Consider the following 25,325-nt stretch of genomic DNA (forward strand, 5'->3'; position numbering starts at 1 on the left):
TGGATGCTCATGATAAACTGTTAGATTATTTGCCAACAGTAAACAGTATTTCTGCATTCTTCATTAAGCTAAAAATAGAGCTGCTCAAACTTAAGCTATGAATAAGCAAAATTCAGAATGAAAACATCCTGGAAATTATATATAATTCAACCATGTTGCCTACAAAAATACCTTGTTTTATTTCCTAAGGAATGAATGCAGTACATAAGGACTCACACCCTTTTGAAACAAGATATCTTTAGAAACAAAACAAAACCAAAAAACCTTACATATACATTTTTCTGTAACCAGAAGATAACACACACACAAAAAAAAAAAAAAAAAAAAAAAAAAAAAAAGTAACTTTAGTCATAATACCTAGTGATTGAGAGGTTTTGGAGTTTATGTCCTCTTCCAATGAAATAAAGATATGGAGTCCAATGGAAATATGTCAGATACTTCATGCAATCTGAACCAGAAGGTTGCAAACTTCCAGAAAATTTCACTGATTAGATAACATGTGACTCACTGAATAGACATTAGATAAAAGCACTTTTATATTGTTGAGTTGGGAGAAGAACAGAGGGAAGGAAGCTGCTGAGTTATCATCAGAAAGAGAAGGGAAGCCTCCCCCATAGAGCAGCAGTTGCAGCTGAAGAATCATCTGAAAAAGGAGAAAGACTAATCTACTTAGCCAGCAATAACCTGGAGGGAACAGAGAGGAAAAAGCATCTAATTCCTAACCAAGAGTAAGAAAGGATGCTCAAGGAAAGAGTACATTTTTCACAGCCTGAGAAAACAGCAAGAAAAAAAGAGGTCTTGAAAGTGGTGTGAAGCGGGGCTCCTGCGTGCATGGATACAAAAAGATGTAAGGATTCTTAATGAAGAATCCTTTGAGAAGTAGAAGAGGAAACCTTCCAAGAGTTTTCCAAATAAAATAAAAAAAAAAATAAAATAAAAAAATAAAAGAAGCATTTGTCAAGAAGATAGTGCTATGGACAGGAACAAGAAGTCCGTATTGCAAGACTCTTCCTTGAAAAGTTAAAAAAAAAAAAAAAAAAAAAAAAAAAAAAGCAGTATTTCACTTACTGAAGAAAACAAATCCATTGAATTTAATTTCTGTCATCATAACATTTAAAGTATTTAAGTGAAAACTAGTGTGCAGTAAAAAGTTGTATATATATATATGAATATATATAAAAGACACCAAAGTTTTCACTTCAATCTCACTGCTTCCATAATTTTTGTTGCTCAAATTATATCATCAAGAAGCTATTTAGACTCAATAGGCTGGCTCCCAAGCTTGTTTCATCAGCAAAAAACAATTACATGTTATTTATTATTAGAAGCCTAGGTTTGGCAAAAGTCAACAAGATACATACATTTGAAATTAGGGCAATAGAGTATCTCTGAATTACTACCACATGTGCCTCAAATTATATTCAGGGAGGCACCAGTTCCAACATTCAGAGCCTCCGTGCACATTACACTGAAGCATAATTTACATCAGACCTTACTCATTAATCTTCTATGGTGGTAGCTGTGTGTCTCATTATTTTTTAAAGATTTGGATAGCAGTGATTTGTCCCACATACAGTCCTTACGCATAACAAACTATTAGAATCTGTGGTCTGCCTATTCAATACCATTTTATTATTTATTTTAGTTTTTCCTCAACTTTCCTCAGCCATACCTGTCATTTATTTGCTTTACCAGACTTAATCATAGAATCACTTAGGTTGCAGAAGACCTCCAAGATCACCTGGTTCAACCTTTAAACTAGCATTGCCAAGTTCACCATTAAACCATGTCACTAAGCACTACATACACACATGTATTTGAAGACCTCTATGGATGGTAACTGAACAGTACTTCACTGGGCAGACTGTTCCAATTCAGTGAAGTTTTTTTTCTTTATATCCTACCTAAATGCCCCCTGGCACAACTTAAGGCCATTTCCCCTCATCTTGTCACCTACTGCTTGGAAGAAGAGATTGATCCCCATCTTGCTATAGCCACCTTTAAGGTAAAGGTAGAGCAAGGCAATTGCAGGGTACCTTACACCTTGTATTTTTGTATGCCACTAAATATATTAACTCTATGCTTTAACTTCTGGTTTAGCCTTAAAGTGGTCAGGAAGTTGGATTGGATGGTCTTTGTAGGTCCCTTTCAACTGAACCATTCTATTCTATTTGCATTTCAGCTCCAGAACAGTACTTCACACTACACGTGTATTGTTTTTCTTCCCCATCCTTGTGCCTCAGCACATGTGCTTTAATCAAGGTTTGCAAAATAGAAGCTTATCCACCCACTCAACTTGACAAATGCCAAGAGGTCTCCAGAGTTAAGCTTTCCTTTGGCTGCAAAATGATCTTCCAAACATGAACGTGGAGTAAACATTACAGCTGGCTTCTCATGTTCATAAGCAAGTAAACAATTTTTTGATACCTCTTCAGCTGCAGATGTGCATGCCAAACTGTAGCAGATCACAGTGGCTAATGAAAACCACACCAGACACAATGAAAGCATCCAGGAAAGGCTGCTCAAGGGGCGGTGCGCAACACAGCAGCGGTAGAACAATGAAAACATGCCTGCTCCCACTACCACTGAAATTCAAAGCAGAAAGGACACCTTCCACCTCCTTTGCTATGGGGCAGTAGGGTTCAGGCTTTTTTCAAGTTGATTTGTCACTTCACACCCGGAAGCCCATGTCGAGAAGCACCTCACCCTTCTTCTGCTCATCTCAGATATGCAATAGCACAGCCAAAGAAACCCCAGTGACAGGGGAGGGCAGGATTCAGAGCACAGAGCATAGAACAGAGGAGTCAGAAGATCAGTGTCTGTTGAATGGTCGGAGGTGAAAATTGTTGAGCTTATAGGCTTCAAAGATATTTGGGGATCTACAGGAGGAAGTGGACCAGCTCACAGCAGCTGAGACCAAACAAGGAATAAATTTTTCATCCAGGTACCTAAAAGTAATGGGGACAGAACACACTACATGAAAGCATCGTCTGAGAAAACAGTTATAACCTTTTCTTCCTTCACACCTTTATTTCCTCACTTATTTTCAGTCCACTTGACAGGACTAACAGAGATATCCTTTTTTCGTGTTCAAATCCAAGTACGCCTCAATCACTGCCTATGAACACAACAGGGAGAACAGCAGCCCGAGTATTTTTTTGCCCTGGCACGTAGGCACAGGATACATTTTTCAGGCCCTGGCTTCAGCCTTGCTCTCTGGTCCAGCTCCTTGAAATGACAGGACAACTCATTCGCACCTCATTCTGCAACAGGCTGAGAGAACGATTTGTTCCCTTGTTGCACAAGAAAGAAAAGCCAGGCTGTCTTAGGACTTCAGGGTAGCCCTGGATTCACCCTGCGGTTACTAATGTCTGTTAGTTGCTGAAAACTGTATAGCACTGTAAAAGCAGCAAAGACACTAAAAACAATTAAACAAAGGACACCAATGAGCTCATAGCTGAACTTCATTTTAATAACACTTATTGCTCCAGAAGAGACAAATCCCACCAAGAATGGTACAAGAACTAGAGCTATCACACATGATCCAGAGAGAAGTAACCACTCTGCATGTGGCAGTGCCCACTGCACCAAGGAAACACCAGGTAAAACATAGCTAGAGGAACGGCAGATAAACAATCCCAAATAAGCAGGTTTTATATCAAGTACCTTGGGAGTGGAGGAATGGAGAGGCAACAGCTCTACAAATGCTGTTTTCAGTGTCCCTGTGGGAAGACTTGGCAGGACCTCCAGCCTGGTAAGCTGCGTGCCCACGGGCACCCACAAAGCCTCCCAGCATCATGACCAAATCCTTCCCCTGCAGTGAATTTAGGGCCCTCAATGAGTTCAAAACCAGCATTTGTCCTCATACACTGTACAAGGAAGCTGAGTAGTCTTACCAATTCCCCACTACCACCGCACAGCAAAGATGTTTTCCTTTGTCCACTATTTGGTAGTCCACTGGTACAAAATCTAGTCCCCAAAAGTCATTCAATAAGCTGTTTTCCTTCAGTCTGTAGTAATAAAACTATACAACACTATAAACGTTTTCCGCGTTTGACTCCAAGATGTTTGGCGCTTTAGCTGGAAACACTGCTCCTTTTGTTTTTACGTTACAGCAAACCATTTTAGACCCACTTTCCATGAAGACAGTAAATATTTTTGTCTTCTATTTTGTGCTTGGTGAGCCCTTTCTAAAACTAGGCAAGAAACTTATGAGCAGCTATTGGGTGAGCATCATTGCCCCAGGCCTAAGCACATCACAAATCAGACTCATCAGAAAAGCACAGCTATGCCCAGGAATGATTTTCTCTTCTGTAACTCTTCCCGTCATGGGCTGGCCACATAAGGAAGACTAGCATTAACAGGAGATTGGGACGTACATCTCTCAAACTGCAAGGAAACAGAACCCACAGAAGGCAAAATTTCCTCTTCGTGTAAAGTTTAAAGCTGAGGAAAGCCTTAAACTCTCTGATGAGCGTTGACAGTCTAAGGAGTCATCTTCATACTTGAACATTTTCTCCTTTTCTCTCCAAATGGAGGACCCCATGTCTGAGATGTGCAGGGCAGGTAAAGCATGAAAAGTTATAGCGTGCAAAATTCAACAAAATTACAGCGCCCATGTAGTGGCTGATTTTTCTGCTAGCCCTGCCAACAGGAATGTTATTGTTTCAGTCAGAAGGAGGCAATACCTTTTATAGGACCAACTGAAACAGTTGGAAAAAACAGACAACCTTTGGGCACAGAACACCTTTCTTGCACAGACCTGAAGAAGGGCTTGGCTGTCTGAAAGCCTGTTTGTTTCGGTTTCTTTTTTCAGCTATACTGATTCATCTAATAAAAGATATTACCACTCCCTACCAACCCTGCCCCACTTAACAGTCTTTGAACATCAAGACTACAACAGTGACACTATCACATTTTATTTGTACTGATGGCTTGCAGTATAGAATTTTGGTCAGTAGCATTTTGTCTCACAGTCTACTGGTTTTAAAGGCAACACCTGTTATAAATTACACTCATTGCCATCATAGGTCAGCCTGAAGCTGAGAGTGATAAAGAAATAAAATAAAAACCACAAAAAGAGCACCAAGCCTTCTTACTACCATTAAGACCAACCATCAAAATACTCTCCAAATATGACTGATACAACAATATCAGAAAATATCAGGAGCACAAATCCCCAAGTCTCTACTAAAGGAGCAGTAAAACAATCCCAGTGTGAGATTTTTACTAGGACTAATGAGATAATATTATTTTCAGGTAAAGATATGTCCACAAACTTGTGGCAACACTGCCAGGCTTACAACACAGACTGGTCCTGGCAAGCGGTACTCCAACATGTGAACATCACCCTAAAGGGTTTATAATGAGGAACATTCAAAGCCTTTCAAATACTGTGTGGGTCTCAGATAGGTCTTTGACTCTTACAAATATTGATACTATGATTATTTCTGGATGATAGAATCGGATTCTGTGGGATTCTATTATTGAAGGGATGAAACAGCTGACTGACCTGCTTCATGCTCAGAGACTGTAGCAAGGATACACAATAAGAATCTGAAAACTCATGTTCAGCTAACTAAAACGTACTTCTCTCTTCCCAGTCTACCACAAACTTCATCACAACTGTAGTTGAAAAACACCTGTACTGTAGACAAGAAAATCAATGCTCACCATCAACATCAATTTACTATTTATGTATCGAATATACTGAATTTTGCCATCTTTCACTCAAATGTTCATACTTTCGTTAGCATAGCCGTTTCAGGTTTAACCTTCTAAGGCACCTCTGAATAGGAAAAATACTGTTAAGTAATTTTTCAGTGAATTACCTTTTTTTGGTTGTACTATATTACCAAAATACATTCTGAGTTTTATTTCAGAGTTCCATATAGCAAAATGTGAAACATCTTTGATGAAGGGCAGAAATTTCCCTATTTCTCTTTGTATTCAAATCACAAATACGTGAACAGTATTTTTATTTGATTTAGTGGTGCAACTACAGTGTGTTTTGTTTTTGTTTTTGTTTTTTGTTTGTTTGTTTTTACAGAATCTCCATAGTTTCGCTTTGCTGTTCATATCAGAACAGATGTGGTCACTATCATTAAATGACTTGACATTGTATATACTATAGTTTATATCGATGAATGACTGTAAAATTGTTCTCTATAGCAGTGTATCATTTCTATGGGATGCCTAACAGATTTAAGATCTATTAAAATATACATTTATGCAAATAACAGGTACTCTCTTTAACTTACTTTTGTGGGAAGGAATGGAAAAACCTTTGTACAGTTTATTTACTGAAATGAATTAGTAAAACCATCCACAACCTGTTGGTACATTACATATAAGCCAAGCTGACTAAAATATAATGCCAGGGTACAAAAATCTCTAAAATGATATGGAAGTTGAGGAAAGGGGACAGAAAAAAATAATTTCTGCATATAAAATGCAGTAAGATAAAATCAGTACAACTAAGTCCCTATATCTTCCCCCATATTGGTGAACTTGAGAACAATGAACAATGACAAGATATTTCCCTCAGAAAAGATATGATAAGAATTACAATCTGAAAATACTTTCTATGTAACACGGAGTTTCTTCCTTTTGCTTTCTAATTAACTGTTAGGGAAAAAAAATAATCACAGAAACCCATAGACATGGACACCAAACATTAGTCACTGGTACTATGGAGTGCCAAATGTTTAAAAGAATTACTTTTTTTTTTTTTTTTTTTTTTTGTAGGCAGCTACATTATATACTGCACCTGCTGTATTCAGCTTTTTGTAACTACAAACCTGAGAGTAATTTTCACACATTCTGCCACATGTGGGTTAATAATATTAGTATTATATATATTTTATGTGCTCCAAAATCTGCTTTAGGACACATCTGTAGAACAGGTCAGTCAGTCTTTTGTAAAGTTCCTGTCAGATGAACAAGAAGGCCTCACAACTGATATTCCCCAGAAGGCATTAGTTGTACATTTTATGAAATTATTTCTTTATATGCAGACACTAAATGGGCACCTATTTGATGAACACCACAGACAGGGACAATAAGCCCGGTCCTTATCTAGCTTCTTATTGCAAGATTAGCATTGATTTTCTTTTATTACTTTTCAACCAGCTCACAATCACCTACCTGGTGCATAATCAATCCCTCTGAGTCAGAAAGACAAGAGGTGCTTAGTTGCTAGATTTTCCACACACACACACACACACACAAAGAGAGAGAGAGAGAGAGAGAGAGAGAGAGAGAGAGAGAGAGAGAGAGAGAGAGAGCACTACAAAAGACATAGAACTACAGTAACAGCATTAATTGACCATAAATCTTTTTATGGCCATGCTACACCATAGGGCTTGGCCAGTCTGTAAGTCAGGTCATCCCCAGTCAGACTGGCCACTCTGAGCAGCAGTTACCAGCGTTGTCTCCTTACTCAAGGTAGAACACCCAGGTGAGACACGAGTTGGTTGTTAACTCCCAGCTTGCTGGATGCCAGAAGTGACCAACAAGCATCTTGCTATTTTGTGCAGCACTGCATGTTGCTATCTAGAACCATGTAAACGATATGCTTCCTACTTTTGTTATATCAATTGCTTATTGGAACATAGCAGACCTCGTATTCAGTTTGTACTCATAGAATCATAAAGGTTGGACAAGACCTCCAATATCATCTGGTCCAACCATCACCCTACCAGCAATACCACCCACTAAGCCATGTCCTTAAGCACCAAGTCCAACCTTTCCTTGAACACCCCCAAGGACAGGGACTCCACCACCTACCTGAGCAAACCTGTTCCAATGCCTGACTGCTCTTTCTGAGAAGAAATGTCTCCTCATTTCCAACCTAAACCTCCCCTGGCACAACTTGAAGACATTCCCTCTGGTCCTATCACTAGTTCCCTGTGAGAAGAGGCCAACCCCCAGCTCCCCACACATTCCTTTTCAGGTAGTTGTAGGGAGCAATAAGTGCCCTCCTCTTCTCCAGACTAAACAATCCCAGTTCCCTCAGCTGCTCCTCACAGGACTTGTGCTCCAGGCCCTTCACCAGCTTCGTAGCCCTTCTCTGGACATGCTCCAGAGCCTCGATGTCCTTCTCATAGTGAGGGACCCACAGCTGAACACAGTGCTTGAGGTGCGGCCTCACCAGAGCAGAGCACAGGGGGACGATCACCTCCCTGCTCCTGCTGGCTGCACCATTCCTGACACAAGCCAGGATGCCGTTGGCCTTCTTGGCCACCTGGGCACACTGCTGGCTCGTGTTCAGGCGAGCATCAACCAACAGCCCCAGCTCCTTTTCGTCTGCACAGCTTTCCAGCCACTCTGCCCCAAGCCTGTAGCGCTGCATGGGGTTGTTGTGGCAAAAGTGCAGACCCTGGCACTTAGCCATGTTGAACCTCATCCCATTGGCCTCTGCCCATTGACCCATCCTGTCCAGGTCCCTCTGCAGGGCCTTCCTACCCTCCAGCAGATTGACACTTCACCCCAACTTGGTGTCGTCTACAAACTTACTGAGGGTACACTCAGTTTCCTCATCCAAATCACCACCTAAAAGGTACTGAGACTCCAATCAAGGTATTCCAGACAAAATTCAATATAACTATATAGTAACAATATAGCTATTTACAGATGGAGCCAGATAGAAAGTTAGGCATAACAATGATAGAGAAAAAAATCTCAGTTCTATTTAATACTATAGTCTCTCTGTAAAGTGGCCTCTAAAGCATCACTGAACTCCTGAATACACAGAGAAATAATGAAGTAAGTCTCCTTGACCTGAACTACAAGAATTGGAAGGAACTTTTAAACCTCTATGTGCAGTCTGCATAATAATTATATTAGAAAAAAAGTACAATAAAATACTTCATGCAAATTGCCATCTGGGCCAGGAAGCTGAGTACAATACTGTTTTCATCATCTTTAATGATGCACAGTTTAGATCAGGGCAAGGGGGAGAAGGAAACGCGACCAACCTTTGACCAGTATGACAGCAGCATAAGTAATCCCTTATTGCATTATGAAACGATTCATACATGGGGACCTGTTACATTACTGGGCTGTTAACAGTATCACAGCTCCTTACTTTGACTTTTTTTTTCCATTTTGTTTTACAGGCAAGCCTATTGCTGTCATTTGTAGAGAACAGAAAAGCTGTTGCAGTTTTAATATAAAACACAGGAAAAAAATACACAGCAGCTGTTCATATTTGCTAGGAAGTCTGTTATAATAATGATGTCATGGAAAAATGCTGGAATCTATTAAAATGGATCAGACAGACAAGCCATTCAAAGCCTTCAAACAATATGCATATACAAGTTGCACCCTTTACCTTACGTTAAAATAACAGGCAAAGAGTGGAGTTCTTTAAAAATATCATTCAGAACAGGCAACTGAAGCTGTTTCTTAGCTTTATTTCAATAAATTCAGTTTACTACTGGAACTACCCAATAAAGCAAAAATATAAAAGCTACAGTCAGCTCACTGTCACATAAGCTCATTTTCACCTATAAAAGCATTTAAATTTATTTTGAAATCACAGGCTCGAGCTGCATAGGAACTAAGAGCTCTCCCATTGACAAATGAGACGTTTGAGCTCCAGCTATCAACTTCATCTCATTAGGAAGGGTAATTTTTGGGGGGGAGTGGGGATGGGTGGGTATTTTTCCTGAGTAGGGAATTAAAGCGTGCAGTTAAGAGGAGTCCCATCCAGGCACTCAACTTGACCTACAATTAGTGATCAGACGTTCTTCATTTACATGCTGCTACTCCTGGGCCCTAGCAAGTTTGCACCTCTTGCTGCAGCTTGCTTGCATACCGCTCCACAAACTGCATAATGTTTGAGCAAGCCTTATGCTTTCTCTTTCCTGGGGTATATCAAAAAGAGAAGGGTTTGTGTGGAAACGAGATAGTTTTTGAAACACCCAGGTAACTGCCGAAATTATCTTCCTGTTGTCCCATTTCTGATAAGCTACACCTTCCTCCCTAAGGCTATCATTAGAAATGGTTTTCTGATCGTGGCCTAAATACATCTGCCTAATAAATGCAAAAGAACTTGGCACAACATGCAAGTCTTTCTGATAATGTGAGATCATATTTTGACCCCACACTTTTTAAGCATTCAAGCTGACTTTTGAATATTCTGAAGCTGGAAAAGTAAAGCAAGACTGATCATGTTTAATATTGTAAAGTCACAATAAAAAGGCACAGACCAAAACAAAGCAGACACAAATACCACAGGCAAAGTTTTAACTTGTATACTGGGAGGGCAGAAAGAGAAAAAGCTGTATTCTTCAAGACAAGGGAACAGACCTTCAGCAGCCATGGTGAACAGTTTGAAAAGCAATGATCCCCACCTTCCCTTGAATTTTGCCAAACTACAAAGAAATCAATGATGTATGATGTCAAATTTTGAATGCTCTGGGATACACTGATGAGGTCACAGGTATAGTGAATATATTATAGAAGTAAGCATTCTAAATTTGAGATGGAGGGGAAGTTATTTCAATATTCTTAAGTTTCTTCCTTTTCAAACTATCACATTTTGTACCTTATGCTGTTAATTATAAAATACCAGCTACAAACAAAACAATGAAAATATTTTGAGATTCCAAAAATGAATGAAACTGCAAAATGGTTTAAAGTGATAACTCTAATCAAACATCTTTTCAGATGTCTTGATACATCCCTAGTCACTTATGCATATCACGTAAGACACTATACTCTATATTAAACTACATTCAACACTACAATAATAGTCTTTACAAGAAAGAACTACCAGCAAAACTCCAAACCAACATTTAAATTGCTATTAATACAAAAATTGATGATAGCTTCACAGATGCATTCACATAACGTATGAACTCAGAAATCTGTTTGTACAAGTCTAGCTGCCAAATCAGAACACTACTATTTTGTGCATGTTTCCAGCCCCACTAAAAGCAGTAAGCTGTGTGTGCAAGTGGCTCTGTGCATATAACTGAAGGTTCAAAAGATTTGATCCAGAGGTAAGTACAGTAAAATGAGTCTGAATGCCTTATCTTAGGCACCCACAGTATTCGTAAATTTTGACTTTATACTGTTATTGTATATAATAAAACAGTGTTAACATTTAAGATGAACATTCTGGACAAGCTTATAAACTATCCAGCGATTAATGCTCTTGTCTCATGTTTTCAATTTTCATTGCTACTGGAGGTCATATGTTATGATGTCAGCTTGAATCTGGATTTCCATTTTAAGCAAATCTAATTTAAAATTATGATACTAAGGCATATGGTAAAAACTGTTTAAAAAAAAAAATCCTTTAGTTCTATACAGAATTACACTGTTACTAGGGTAGATTTCACATTCTAGTGCCACTTATTCATCAAGCACACACAGTTTGGGCATATTAAACCTGCCATAAGTCAAATGTGCAGAAATAAGATTTATCTACACGTAGATACAACATTACATATGCCAACTTCAAGTGCAGGGGTTTGTAGGATCAGGCCAATGATAGGAAATTAATCAACTCCCCAGAGGGGTAATGCAAATTCAATCTTCCAAAAGGATCAAGGCGGAGGAAGGACAGGAGTCTTAAAAAAAGCTCTGAGCTGGAGGGAGTCTCAGGGAATATGCTCCTTTGGAGCCAGTGTGATGGGATGTTTGACGGGTCTGACACTCAAGAGACACTCACCCATTTACTCTGCCCTGCTCAGCAGACTGGTAGACTCCTCACCAACTCCCAAGAAATAGTTTGAGATAGGTGAGTTGAGCTACCTGGCCGCCAAAGGGACTGCTCTGCTCTTCTCTCACACTACCATCACTACAGTCCTGTCCGCACTCTCCGTTTACCTTGGACTACCACCACTTTTCTCACGACCCTGCTTGTGACACCAATTTTCAAAGCTACACCACATGACAGCTACCTCCTCCTCCTTCCTCCACTGCCTCCCTGGTCTACCCTAGCCAAAATAAATAGATTTCAGGTGTTTTTTTCTCCCCGAGACAACTCTTTACAGACTCAATAAAAGCCAAATCAAAAATCAGAGTGGTTTCAAGCCCAGGCCATGAAGCAACATTTTTCTGAGTATTGCGAAGGTTATTCCATAATACTGATTGCTCACGGGGCCGGGGGAGGATATTCAGTTCTGCTGATGATTCATAAGGAATAAAAGAAAACAGGCATCTCAGCTTTATTGGCTCCATGTGAAATATTAGGAGAAAAATCATACCAGTTGTTGGAGTTATTAGGTTTAACCTTATTCTTAATAGTATTTCTTCTCGCCACAAAACAAATATCTGCGGAATACCACAATTAAGTCCTTCTCAAAGCTAAACCAAGCTCAAATAGGTTTATCAGATGTGCAATGCATGAAAGACCGCACCTTTTGTTACTGTATGTCAATAATAAATGATAGGAAAAGGTAACAAGTGGTAGTGCAGATAAACAATAAAATATTTATACAGAGCCATTGAAGTACAACAGTTCCCTGTATTCGCAAAGCAGTAGCAGACACCAGCTGTACTGGTGCTGGAGCTCCGTTGGAGTTACTTCAACCATCACATTGGGAGGGCATTCAAAATTTAAGTAGTCACTGAAACCTCAGCTTGACTTCAGTTATAAATGGTCAAATGTTAAAATGTTATTGCCAAAAGAGTGGACAATCTTCTATAGTGTTTTACAGGTAGAAACTTAAAATATGCCAGTTCAAAATTCTTGTGTCATATGCAAGTACAATGCTGAAAGTAAGGAATATTACATACTTTTTCTAGGCAATTCTTGTATTTACTCGTAGTACTTTCTGTGTACAACTTAGTAGTGCATTTTGTTTCTAAAATGATTGAAATCATTTATCACACAATGTAAGATGTTCAACATAAGCCTTTTTCCAGACGCATAACTCAGCTTTCAGAAGGTCTTCAGTGTGAACGGTAAAGCCATTCATATCTATGCAGATATACAACCACTTGCGATGTCTACAGCCATGCAATTAAATTGGTACTATTACTTTTGTACTCATTTTTATCACATTCAGGCAGACAAACTGTAAACAAGAATAGCAGAGAAACAGGCCCAGCATTTACTATCATGCAATTACACTCAGTAAATAGATTGCTAACCTTAGAATTACTCAAAACAAACAGCATTAAAAAAAAAAAAAAAAAAAAAAAAAAAAAAAAGTATTGGAAAAGGCACTATTTCTAAAATCAGTTTTAAAAGTGCTTGAACATCTAAACAAGAAAATCGTTTTCCAGAGGCATGGCAAGACAAAGATTTGGAAAAACAGAAAATGAATGGAATTGTAATGGTCTTAAATTTTTGTAGACCAGGTTTCAAAATAAATGAGGATAAAAATGGAAAAGTTTATATTTAATTTATTTGTTTAGCTCAAACTTTAGAAGATAAGAGATAACTGAATGTTCTAAATACCTCCACAAACTTACTGGCACTTCAATGGTAATATCCATTTTTATAAGAAAAGGCTACAATTTTATTTTAAACTTAACAGGCATCCATTCTTTCTCCTTTCAAAACCTAGGCACAAGTAACAAAGCACCAGAGTCTTATAAATTCTCCAACACCAAATGCAAATTAAGTCGTGAAATTGCTCTAGGAAATGTTCCAAGAATGCAAGCCCAAAGGAGTTTCAACACAATTTCTCAATTTCAGGCTCTTTATGACACTCAGGCAAGGTAACAGAATATTGCAGGGTCAGGAAGAGTTATCTGTGTATGGAAAGGTTTTCATTATCCAATTTCAAGAACTTTCTGTATTTTGTTTATAAGTTCTAAGATGAGATAGATGTTTACAAACAGAATAAACTGAAAGGATGGCAAAGGCTCCATACATCGAGCAGCTCAGAAAGTTTTCATTCAGTTGGAAAACTAGATTGACAGTCTATAACTTAAAGGCTAGTTTCATGTTTCTTAAATGGTTATCATATTAGTGGATTTCTCTCTTTTATTTAGAAATGTGTGAACTGCTTATTGGCATCGTACCAGTCTGCCTTAGAAGTAAAATACACACAACCCCCAGCCCATGATGTGAAAAGGTAAGAAAGGCTTACGTTTTATGTCAGCTGTGAGTATATGGCTTTACAGAGCCATCTCCAACAAATTGCTGCTCCCGTAATGAAGAGAGTAATTATTTAATCTTTCAGCAATCCTCCTGAACAGCCCCAAATCCTTTTTCTTATGCTCATGGCAGGAGTTTTAACAGACTGTTTAAACAAAGAGCTGCTGATTTTTTGCTCTGCCGAGCTACTGCTTGTTTATCCCAGGGGAGAGATAAGTCAAACGACAACTTAACTTACTGGGCATGCTATTATTTAGAAATAACCTGAAGGGGACTAAGGACATTTCCTGAACATGAAGTTTTGGTCTATCAAGGTCTCTCTGAAAATAAGAGAAGGACCATGACAAACAACCTGCAAGAGTCATGCTGCTAAAAACTGGTGTCAGAGTGCTGCCTATTCCCTTGAGACACTTTCTCAGCTGGATCCTTTTTATTTATTTATTTATTTATTTATTTATTTATTTATTTTAAATCAAAACAACTCTTCACCATTCCTTGCTTGAAATACATGCTAGGTACCAAGCACTCCAAATAGTAAAATCATTGAAAAGCATATAGCTGTGTCTTTCTCAAGTGACCTGTTTTACTACGGCCTGCATCACCTTCAACATCTCAGGTGTTTTTTCTTTAGCTTTCCAAAGCGTAGCTGATAAACAGTAACTGTCCTGTGTTTACTACATGCTGGTGCTTTTTTAACAACCATAGACTTCAAAGAAACAAAAAGAAATAATTCAGTTCGTACCTGAGGAACTCAATTTTCAAGAAATCTTCTTGCCCTGCAGCTCAAGTACAATGGTGCAATCTACAATAGAGCAGAAAGACATATCAATTACATTTAATATTGTGCTTTTAACTTGAGCATTGTAATTCAATCACACTTGAGCAAACTGACAGCTAAAATTTTAGCTATTATCATGCTGTAGCACGTCTTTTATGGAGACTTATGCCAAGCAGTAATTCTTTGGCAACAATTGTACAATATCACATATACACACACTAACAAGAGGTACCTCTCTTCCTTTTCCAGTGTTTCTGCTCAGACTTGGAGATAGATGTAAGAGTTTTGATCTACTTCTACACATTACTCGTAATGATCATGTTGTGGTTAGATTAAATAATTAAGATCCTGCTGACATTGTATTTCTTGTTATTAAACAACCCAATCAATTGAATTAGGCACTTTGGGAAGAAATCCGTGATTGGGCCCAGATGCACTCAACTCCCATTAACTTCTAACAAGCGCTTCAGTAAAAACAAACAAAAATGTTTGCTTAAAATACAGATCTGATTACATCCCAGAGAACACTCAGTGAAGCCTAATTGTTAATTAGCATCCTGAAATGCAGCTAAACAAAGCAGTATTAGCACCAGTTTCTACCAACCAAAAAAAAAAAAAAAGAACCGAAAAGCTTCCCATCCAAAAAACAGCAGTGATATTGCAAAGGCATTCAAGTCAAGACAACATGCAGATCTGCACTATCCCAGTGAGGGAAAAGGGTATAAATTTAGTCTTTCGTGTCTGAAAATACAACTAGGTATCGCAGCCAGTTACAGCTGCTGCTCTTTATCTGTATTTGGGGCCATTCCTGAATAAAGTTTTTCAATTATTGTTCACTGAGGACTCTTTGCTGACCTGATTTTCTAGAGACTCCCTTACTCTTAGAGACCAAGAATTGATTTGTTGTGAGACAGTAAGCATCTGCAGACCTCAAATTTTACATATTTATTTATTTATTTTAATCGAGTTAGCGACATAGTGACGGCACATGCTGCTTCTATTCTAGGAGAATTTGCTGCCTTAACTGTTACTCCAAATTAACACCTGGCCTCCCCAAACAGCAACACTCAGCTGAACACACAGAGGAACAGCTTTTTGCTGCTCAAATATCTCCAGGAACCGGTGACCAGGCTTTGTTCCCAGTGACAGTTCTCCAAACTGGTTATACAAGCGTGAGCTTCAAATTGCACTTCATTGATCAAGAGAAACGGAGCCGGTGTTCAATTTCGGTTCTGCAACCTCCCTGCTGACCTGCATGTTTGTTGGTCTAAACAAGGAGATTTCAGGAAATGAAGGATTTGCACTTTGTCCAAGTCTCATTTTCAGAGAGGGGATCTCTGTCCCAGAGGTACATGTTGGTGTGGGAGGGCTGGGAGGAAAGCCAGTCACCCTGACCTGTTCTGTTTCTGCTCCCTATTCAATACAAACCAAAATAAATATAAATTTAAAATAATAAAAAAAAAAAAAAATGAAATGGGAGGTGGCCTCCAGGTCAAATTCCTTTAGTGTAATTTTGCTACCTCTGGTGAAACTGGAAGATGTACGTGAGGTTACCAAGTAATCTGCTGAGTAATATTTTAAACTTACTTTCATACATCTAGGTGATTTAATGCTTTCAGTCAGTCCAAACCCAAAATTTAACCATTTGAAATAAAAACACAGTTTATATGGAAATTTGAACATTTCATACATGCAATGGAGTGTCACAGTATAAAAGTAGGGGGGAAAAACAATTGACCTGAGAAAAAACAAAAATTATTTCTTCGGTGCCCTCCTGCTGCAAGAATTTCAACTTGGAACTCAAAAAATATTTTTGTTTCTATAGGCCATGAAAGCATTTCTACAGAGACATTTACAAAAATAAATATCTTAACTTTCCCCCCTCAAAAACAAACAAACAAACAAAAAATACAATGTGAATAAATCACAGAAGTTTTTGAGAAAAAATATTTACTTTCCTAATGAAAGTAAGAAACTATTTCATTATATTCATATCTGGGAAACAGAAGCCTAGAGTTTATTTGATTATGATTGCTTCTTGTATAGTTTTAATCTGGTGCCTAACTCAATTCTCAAATCTGCTGCAATGGCATTATCTTATCTCCTTTTTCAAGTCTGTGTAATTTTAAAGTCCTGTTGCATTGCAACCTTGCCTTACACCTCCCAGCAACATTTCTATTATTTATTCTGACTACATTGATTTTTCTGATTCGTCATTCAGAAGGCACCTCCAGTTTGGAAACAAAAATCTAGTACTTCATGACTTGAGGTTGAGGATAGCCTTTGCTCAAATGCAATGGGTTAAGACCCTTTTTTCTTTTAGGGTGTTATTTTCTGCATGAAGCTCTTCACAAGCCAAACGTTCACAACACATGCAGAGACTCTAAACAAAACCTACTGGGTTGGTGGTCTTTCCTTTGTTTTTGCTTTCATGTAGCCTTAAATAAAAAGAACGTGTGAAATTCAATTTTATATCCCACAAAGTTCAAAAAGTCAAGGGAGCCAAAAATTCATCATCAGACTAGTACATTTATTGCCTACCCCAAACAGAGGAAAACTCTCCGTAACAAGAGGCACTGTCCCCAGAGATGCTGGCAGTTTTTTCACTGTCTGAAGACAACCAGAGATTCCCCGTGGTATATTTATTGCAGAGACCCAGTTGTATGCCCCCATTAGCAGATGTACTGTTCAGAGAGAGCCCCTTTTCTGAAGCACCACATGGCCTTAACTTATGCCCTAACTTAGCTTTTTTGCATCCTTCAGAGTACAAGAAAAGGAGATGGTAGGAAACTGAGGACAGGTAGAAATCCAGCTAAGACATGGTTTCCTTTACAGTTCCTTCAAAATTAGAAACGTGAAATATAAAGTTTCACCTTCTTATCTAGAATATGTAAATTTCTACAATTCCGATCTCGGGCTGACAACGTCATAGTGGCTGCCCATGGAGCTGCCGCTGCCCATCTGCTTTACGCTCATACAAGATCGCAATCAGATCTGGGTCATCTCACCTTTGAGTTTGTCACCCACATAAATTAAGAGATCACACACAACAGTGCTTGTGTTAACTGAAGTCTGGCTTGCGGTCTAGCTTTAAGTATTAACAAATATTTTAAAATATTTTAGTATATTTAGTCTTCTCCTTTCTACCCACTAATATGAAACCTATCTAAATAAATGAAAGAGGAATTTCTTTATCCTTGCTCTTTCCTTTTTGTAATAGAGGAACACCGATGCAGTATGATTTCCCATACGTCTATGGAAAATTGACCAAATATATCTCTAGAATAAACTTTTAAAACATAGTTTTGTGTTTTGTTTTGCTTTTATCTTTATATTAGCTCATTATAAATACCCATACCTAATACTACATTCAGCATAATTACAAGCATTATAGCAGTCACATTCATAAACACTGCCTAACCACTACTCTGGTGGTTTGATATACTTCAGCTTTCACAAGACATCTGTGTACATCATCCTGGATGACAAGGATTTCATAAGCAAGCCACCAGCAACTGCATGAATGGTTTAACAGGCCAAGTCACTGTCTGCCAGCAGCTGCTGCACGATTCCCTGATGCACAGAAGCAAGTAACTGGTACGCCGGGTGCCACTGGGAGGTGGCCGGGCTCTCTTCTTTCAAATCAAGCAAGAAAGTTGAGAGAAGTAATACAGTAACATCAGCAGCTCCCTGTGGAGTGCTGACCTCGAATACATTTTAACAAGATGTTTCAGACTAATTAACAGATGCCTTTAAAACAATGAAGATGCAGAAGCTGACCCTTGTTATTCTGAACGTACCATATATACATGCTGTGTTACTGCTGAATTACAAACCAAAATGTAGCCTAACAGTTTTAATACAAAAAACATGAGCAGCCTACATTCACAGCTCCATGTAACGGCAAACGTTAGCTCATCTACACATGCAAAACTTGAGTCCATTTCCCACATCCTCCACCATTGTTTTCAGTTTTCTGAGTCACAAGAAACACAAAAGAAATTAAAAATATGGTTCCAAATGTAATATTTTCCTTTAGTTTATAGCATCTGTATTTTCTATCACCTCCTTTTGTGACTTAGTTATGTTTTAGGTTTACAGTAAAGAGCACGTATACCACGAGACAACAGATTACAAATCAGTTGCAGCAATAGATACTTGACCAGTAGGATGTCCTCACTTTCCAGTGCTTACCTTCTCAATCTCTTAGGTGAGGTTTAACTACAAGCAATCACTACCCCTTTCAAAGCTGTGTATTAGCCACCAAAATTAAAAAGGATCGTGTAAGTGCTCTTTGTTCGATATTAGCTGAGACACTGAAAGCCACCAAAGACCCACGTGAACAGTAAGTTTCATTTCTGCTATCTCTGACAGCTATGTTCAACAAAATATCTGGTAGGATCTGGTTTATATTCATCATGGCAGCTGCCAGGGTCTTGAAGCACATCACTCGTGGGGGCAATAAACCAAATATGTAACAGACCCTGGTCCACAGCCAGGCTTCCCTGACTCAGGGACTTACTTTGCTTCCCCCTAGCACAGCCAAGCTGTTAACTACACAGGAGAGGTAGGAGTTGACCTGGATCCAGCTGCACTTCCTATCTTTTGCTTGCACAGAGGAGCAAAACCAACAGGGAAGTCATGGACAGCAGGGAAATCACCAGCTTATTCCTCCCTGAGAAAAAGAGAGGCAGATTTTTGGACAGAAAGCTGGCTGAGAAACCAGGCTTCGTATTACAAGTGAGGAAACTTCTTCCTGTTGTTTGATCCTCCCACTTCAGGAAAAGAGCACATGCTAAATACTGCATCAAAGACATTCTCATTGCCATCATTACTTCCACCTGTCCACTGAAACACAACCCCAAGTAGCAGCTAATACCTCCCACCCCTGCTGGACACAGCATTTGATGATACGACACGAGCAGGATCTGTCACCTTTTGAGGACCATCTGCTCGAGAAACTGCTCTACTGCTGAAGTAAAAGGTTTGGTCTCTGTCCCTTAAGAAGGACATTTGGACTATAAAGACCAATGTGGGACAGGAAGAATGCTTAGAGCCTGTATAATGCAAAGTTTTCTTGATTTTTGAGAATAGGATTAATTTCAAAGAATAGTACTTACACCCAACAGTTTTAGGATTCTTTTCAGGACCCATACCAAATCACCACCTCTCTGCCTCCCCAGAAAAACACTGCATACATATGTACCCTATAAATCACTGTGATTTTCAGCTGCTCAAATTTTCTATTCAGATACTAGTTTTTGGAATTTTTTTTTTTTTTTTTTTGGTTGGGGGGGGGGGAGAGAGGAGGGGGAGGAGAGCAGGGGGTTACCTCCTAACACAGATCTTTTTTGGAAATGAATGTCTATAACCATTGCTGCTCCTACTGAAAGAAGGGAGATCAATAAACGAACAGCCAAGCAAACTGAACACTATGAAGTGAAATTAATGACTCAAATATCATAATAGAGTTGTATCATAAAACTTTTATTAACTGTTCAACTGTGTGGTTTTTTCCCCCAAAGAAACTAAAGAGGAATACCCTGAAGTACATAATCGCATTTTTTGCCTCCATAAATTTGCTACATGAAACCTGAACATATTTGGCTGTGAACATAAAATTTGAGCTCACATCAAGAATCATTACAAAAAATCTGAATTAATCTATAAAACTGTTTCAATTAAACAGATACACCTGGTCGCTTGAAAATAAGCAGGATCACACTTACTTGAAAATGCCTGGAGCTTTGTATTCTGGTTAAACCCAGGGAAGCACGCTCCTATTTCAGAGGCTTGGCAGGCAATGCCCCAAGGCACGCTGCAGGAAGACCCATGGAGCTGCTTTGCCTGCAGAGATTCTGCAGCAGGAATAACCTGGGCCTGAACTGCCAACGCAACTGGGACTGGGCGAGCACGTCACCAGCACTGTCATGCAGCGCAGGGAAGGCGACTATTTGGCAAAGGACAGGAGAGCCTTTCAAGGAGAGGGAAAATTCAGACGACAGAGCTATAAGATGTCAGGCTCCAGCAACATCCATAAACAGAAAGGACACAAACACAGAGCTGTCAATTTTATAATCAAACAACATGGGACAGACTTTTACATCTCCCTCTCTGGGCTCTTTCCTGAACATAATGGTTTTGATAACTTTGGCTACAGACACCATGCTCTGAGACTCACTCAAGTATTTTCAGCCTTTGAATCACCCTGGGAAATTATGTCTTGAAGCTCACTGCAGTATGCTACTATCTGAAAGGCATGCACAAACCAAAAAGCAGAGACAGCTATCAACTGATTAGCTACAGGCAAGCTATTTAAATCAAACTGCTGAGTCTTGACTGGCTTTTTCTCCATTAATAAAGGATTCATGGGAGGCTCTTTCGCATGTTTTTTGTTGTTTATTTGTTTTTAACGGGCATATAATCTCTGGGGTGTTTCATTACTTTAAAAAGAAAGAAGCAGAATAGTTTATCATTACATTAAAAGCTTATCTGCTGTTTGTTTCTTCAGTGATCGTGTCTTTAGGAGGGCTTTAGTAAGCAGCTGAATTTTAACTCTGCATTTATCAAGGAAAAACATGCTGTGCATTTATATACTGTTTAACTTTATTCCCCTTGTATCTTGAAACTGAGTCTCCAAAACAAAAACGTGTATTATTCAGACTTTCAGTGCTAAATAGATTAACCATGTTGTCCTTCAAGCGCCTCATTCACTTGCTGGTGCATCCTTTAATCGCCATTAAAATTAGTACACCGTAAGACACTAAGACACTTGTGTTACACGCTCTTTTCATCTGTGCACACTGACATGTGAGTGACTACGTGGGCAGCAGAAAACCTGGCCAAGCTGCGTTCTGTCCCAACATGTCTCTGAGCAAGAAGCCTTTCTCCTTCGGAGAAGGACACCCTTCCTTCAGCGGAGCTGGACCATGCTAAAGCTGCTAGAGGACTCTGCAGTTCGAGATGCTACCACTGCACAGCCAGGAAGCAGTTTGTCCTATCCCAAAGACAGTGCCAGCAGAAGCAGGAGGCAGAGACAAGGCTGCTGCTTGCTCCCACCCGCTGAAGCATTCATCTTGCTCTCAAGATAATGGCAAAAGTGCTGTGAGCATGTTATTCCACATGTAATTGTCCAGGAGCAGTAAGGAGTTTCTGAGTCTCATCCAGGGGCACTCATATACAAGTCTACATATGCACAGCATGTCAAATTTCCTTGCAAAACGTTCAAATTTGTGGCATTTTACCAACTCCGGGAAACAAAAAACGCGAATTAGTTTTATGCCAGAAATACCAAAAGAAACAGAATCTACCTTGCTGATGAAGCTTTTGTTTTCATTTCAAGGACCTACATTAAAAACCTTCATGCAGACACTGCCTTTGACTAGCAAACACCTCGGCAACAAGAGTGTAGGACCCTTTGGGATGCTTCAGGCTGAACTCAGCAAGGCAGCCATGTTTCAAGGCAGCAGACAAGCTTCTCAGTGCAGGCGAAGGCGGGCGGCTCAGCGCAGGGCTGCCCAGCCCACCAGCAGTCCCGTAAAGCAGCGCCTGGGGGGCCCTGGCATTGTACTCAAAGCCCCTTTTAAGAGCCAATACGGTAAGCTGCGTAAGATATGATGTGTGGGGAGTCCCATAAAATCCTTTAATGGAAACAGCGGGCCTGCGTTTGAAGAAGTTTCAGCAGCCGTCACGTAACAGCAGTGTAAGCAGCTCCAAAACCAACCACACGTTTCTGCATCGCTGCTCTCCATAAGAAAGCTTGCATATTCAAGTCACAATCTACACAATAAACATCAATATAATGATAACAGAATGCTTTTTCTTTTTTCTTTCTTATGCTAAACCATAGAAGGCCAGGCAAGTAGGTTTAGAACAGACAAAATCAGCCTTCTTCTTTCTCTGCTTCTATGATTGTTGCTGGACCTTAAAGAATTACTCTTAAAAGACAATCAGAGCTCCTTCTAGGTGGAAGGTGGCCCACAGCTGTCTCAAAGGGATCTGTACAAGACTGAGGGACCAGAACTGAGCACAACTAGTACTTTCCAAGTGTCTCTACCTACCTCTCCTTTCTTCCATTACATACAAACGTAATGCCCTCTCTCTTTCAGCAGAAGCTCTCCAGATTTCTGCAACTGTCATCTGTAGTGCAGAATATTCATTTATTTCCAGACAGAAGGGAAGGCACGAGTCCACTCTGAAAAGCACTGCAGAAGCATGTATTGGGATGAAAACAGCAGCCCTGCCCACGCTTACCAAGCAGAGCACTTCCAGCTCTTTCTTTGCTTCTATTTCTGGATCCCCAGCTTAGAGAAAAGGCTGTAGGACCACCAGAAACATCAAGATGCTTCTGCTTCAGGAAACCTCCTTAAAACCAGAGCCTGTTCTTATGACACTTTCCTTATCATGTCATCCAAAACCCCATTATTTAATTCACTGGCACAACAGAAGTGGCTGAGTGCGACTATCACAGTGTATTTGATGATCACCCAGAATCTATTTTTTGCCTGACTACCAAAGTTCATCCCCTAGCTACTCAGAGCCATGCCACCTGAACAGCCCAAAGAAAAAGCAGCAGCTCTGAGCAGGCCAAGAGAAGAGGAACACCAGAAAGAAGCCCGTATACACTGGATCTGGAAAGAAGCCGATCTCTCATATCTAAGTATGAACGGCAATGTAAATAATCAAAGGCATGGCCATAAAAATGTGCAGCGATCAAAAGTTAGAATTTGCGTCACCCACTATAACAGATTAGATTTTCATTCCTGAAAATAATATGAAAAGTGGAGCATCTGAAACACTGCTTAAAGTGAAGTGTTTTTGATGTTCACGTTCAGTTATTGCACTTTCACTCCTGCTTTGAAAGATTAAAAACACTAATGTGGTCATAAGGGAATCCTCTGTTTAAAGCCAGAAACAATCAGAATCCACAGAGGAAGGAAGAAAGGGATTAATACAATCACCTCTTCTTGATCCTTGTTGTGTGTGCGAGGGGACTAACACATCACCCAGTTTTCCACTGGAAATACCATTTCACATTGGCAAAAAAAGAGCCTTTGGAAACCAGTGAATGACTTTTTCATGACTGAGTATCTGGTTTATATTTGAGCATACAGGAAATAGATTCTCCTAATCAGCCCTTTTTTCCTACTGCCAGAAATATGAGTGTGCAGCTTTACAGCCAAAGCAAGCTGTCATCCACTCCTCTTGTACTTGACTCCAAACCCCTACATTAATGCAATATTGCAAATGAGAACTTCAATGCAGCAGAGCCATGAAAAGCAAAAGTTAGGATCCCTCTGATACGTGAGTGCATCCTCCAATCTCCTTTTATCGAACATGCTTGGGTTATTTTTGTAAACAATTTAATCTAATTACAAACTCAAAGCAAACTCTATATAAAACCACAAAAAATGTAGGAAAACAGTATGATCTGTCCCCAGTAAACCTCTATAAAAAAATATACCTTTTAAACTTCTGTTTGCATACATCATCACCTTCTTCCTGCTTACAAAAAATAAAGTTATCACAAATTTCAGCTAGTGTAAATGTGTTCTTTTTCCAAAGCTGATTTTTTTTTTTTTCCAGACAGAAAAGACTCTTGGCCATTTGTGCATGACAGTGCAAGAGTCCTGGAGAATGGCTCTTACACCTTACTTAATGCACAGTCACTGAACAGATGGCTTATGTATGTGTCACTAATCCAAAAAATTCTACATATCGAGTTTATAATGTGCAGAGCAACTGCACAATTCATCAACACACGGTAAATTTGCAATATTTAGAGCTCTTCAGATTCACTCCCCAGGTCCAAGCTATATGGGCAGCCCCACAGAAATGGCACTTAGATACCAGCTACCAAATGCAGATGCTTGCCGTGCAACAGGAGCAAGTATTTTAATCGGAATCTGCAGGAGATAAAGGTCGCTGTATCTAACATCATAAGTGACAGATGACTGATCCATTTCCACTTCGTCTGCCAGTCAGGGAGGAATCCCCCAAAGGAGGGAGACATTTACATGCACACAAGGAACACTTTCAATCTGACTCAAAGCAGGCAACATGAAAAAAACTTTCAAGACTTATATTTTGAGGGGATCAGAATCTAGAAAATTTAAGCCCAGGTTGGAAAAAATATGACAAGCATTTTAAGAAAAACATAGCACAATAGTTAATGTATTGTGATAAGACAGAAAACGCTCAATTTCCAATACAGGGCACCTGAACAAACGTTTATTACCCTGGCCCATGTGCAACCCTCGAGTGCCAGACTTTATATGCTAATGTACCTTACTTCAAAGGTTTCCTTAAGCTATATCAGAAAGCAAAATCTCTAACACAGAGAATTTTAGCACTGACAAAAATAGGGCTGTCAAAGTGCCATGCTGGCAAAAGGAAAAGACACCAAGAAGTGTTTAAAGATGTGAAACCTTTATCTCTCTCCAAATTGACTGTTGCTGTTTTCAGTAGTTGGAAAACTTATAT

At 39.4% G+C, this 25,325-nt stretch overlaps 1 protein-coding gene across 2 annotated transcripts in view; it reads right to left on the minus strand.

Annotated features, from left to right (window-relative positions):
* The window catches only part of BMPR1B (bone morphogenetic protein receptor type 1B), a 252,010-nt gene that overhangs the window by 143,229 nt on the left and 83,456 nt on the right, over positions 1 to 25,325 (minus strand). For both annotated transcript variants that reach the window (XM_082759776.1, XM_082759775.1), the window contains exon 3: positions 14,808 to 14,867. The gene's annotated coding sequence lies outside the window, so the exon portion shown is untranslated. The remainder of the gene's footprint in view (positions 1 to 14,807; positions 14,868 to 25,325) is intronic.

This window comes from Aythya marila, assembly GCF_965140915.1.
Source record: "Aythya marila genome assembly, chromosome: 4".
Taxonomy (NCBI): domain Eukaryota; kingdom Metazoa; phylum Chordata; class Aves; order Anseriformes; family Anatidae; genus Aythya; species Aythya marila.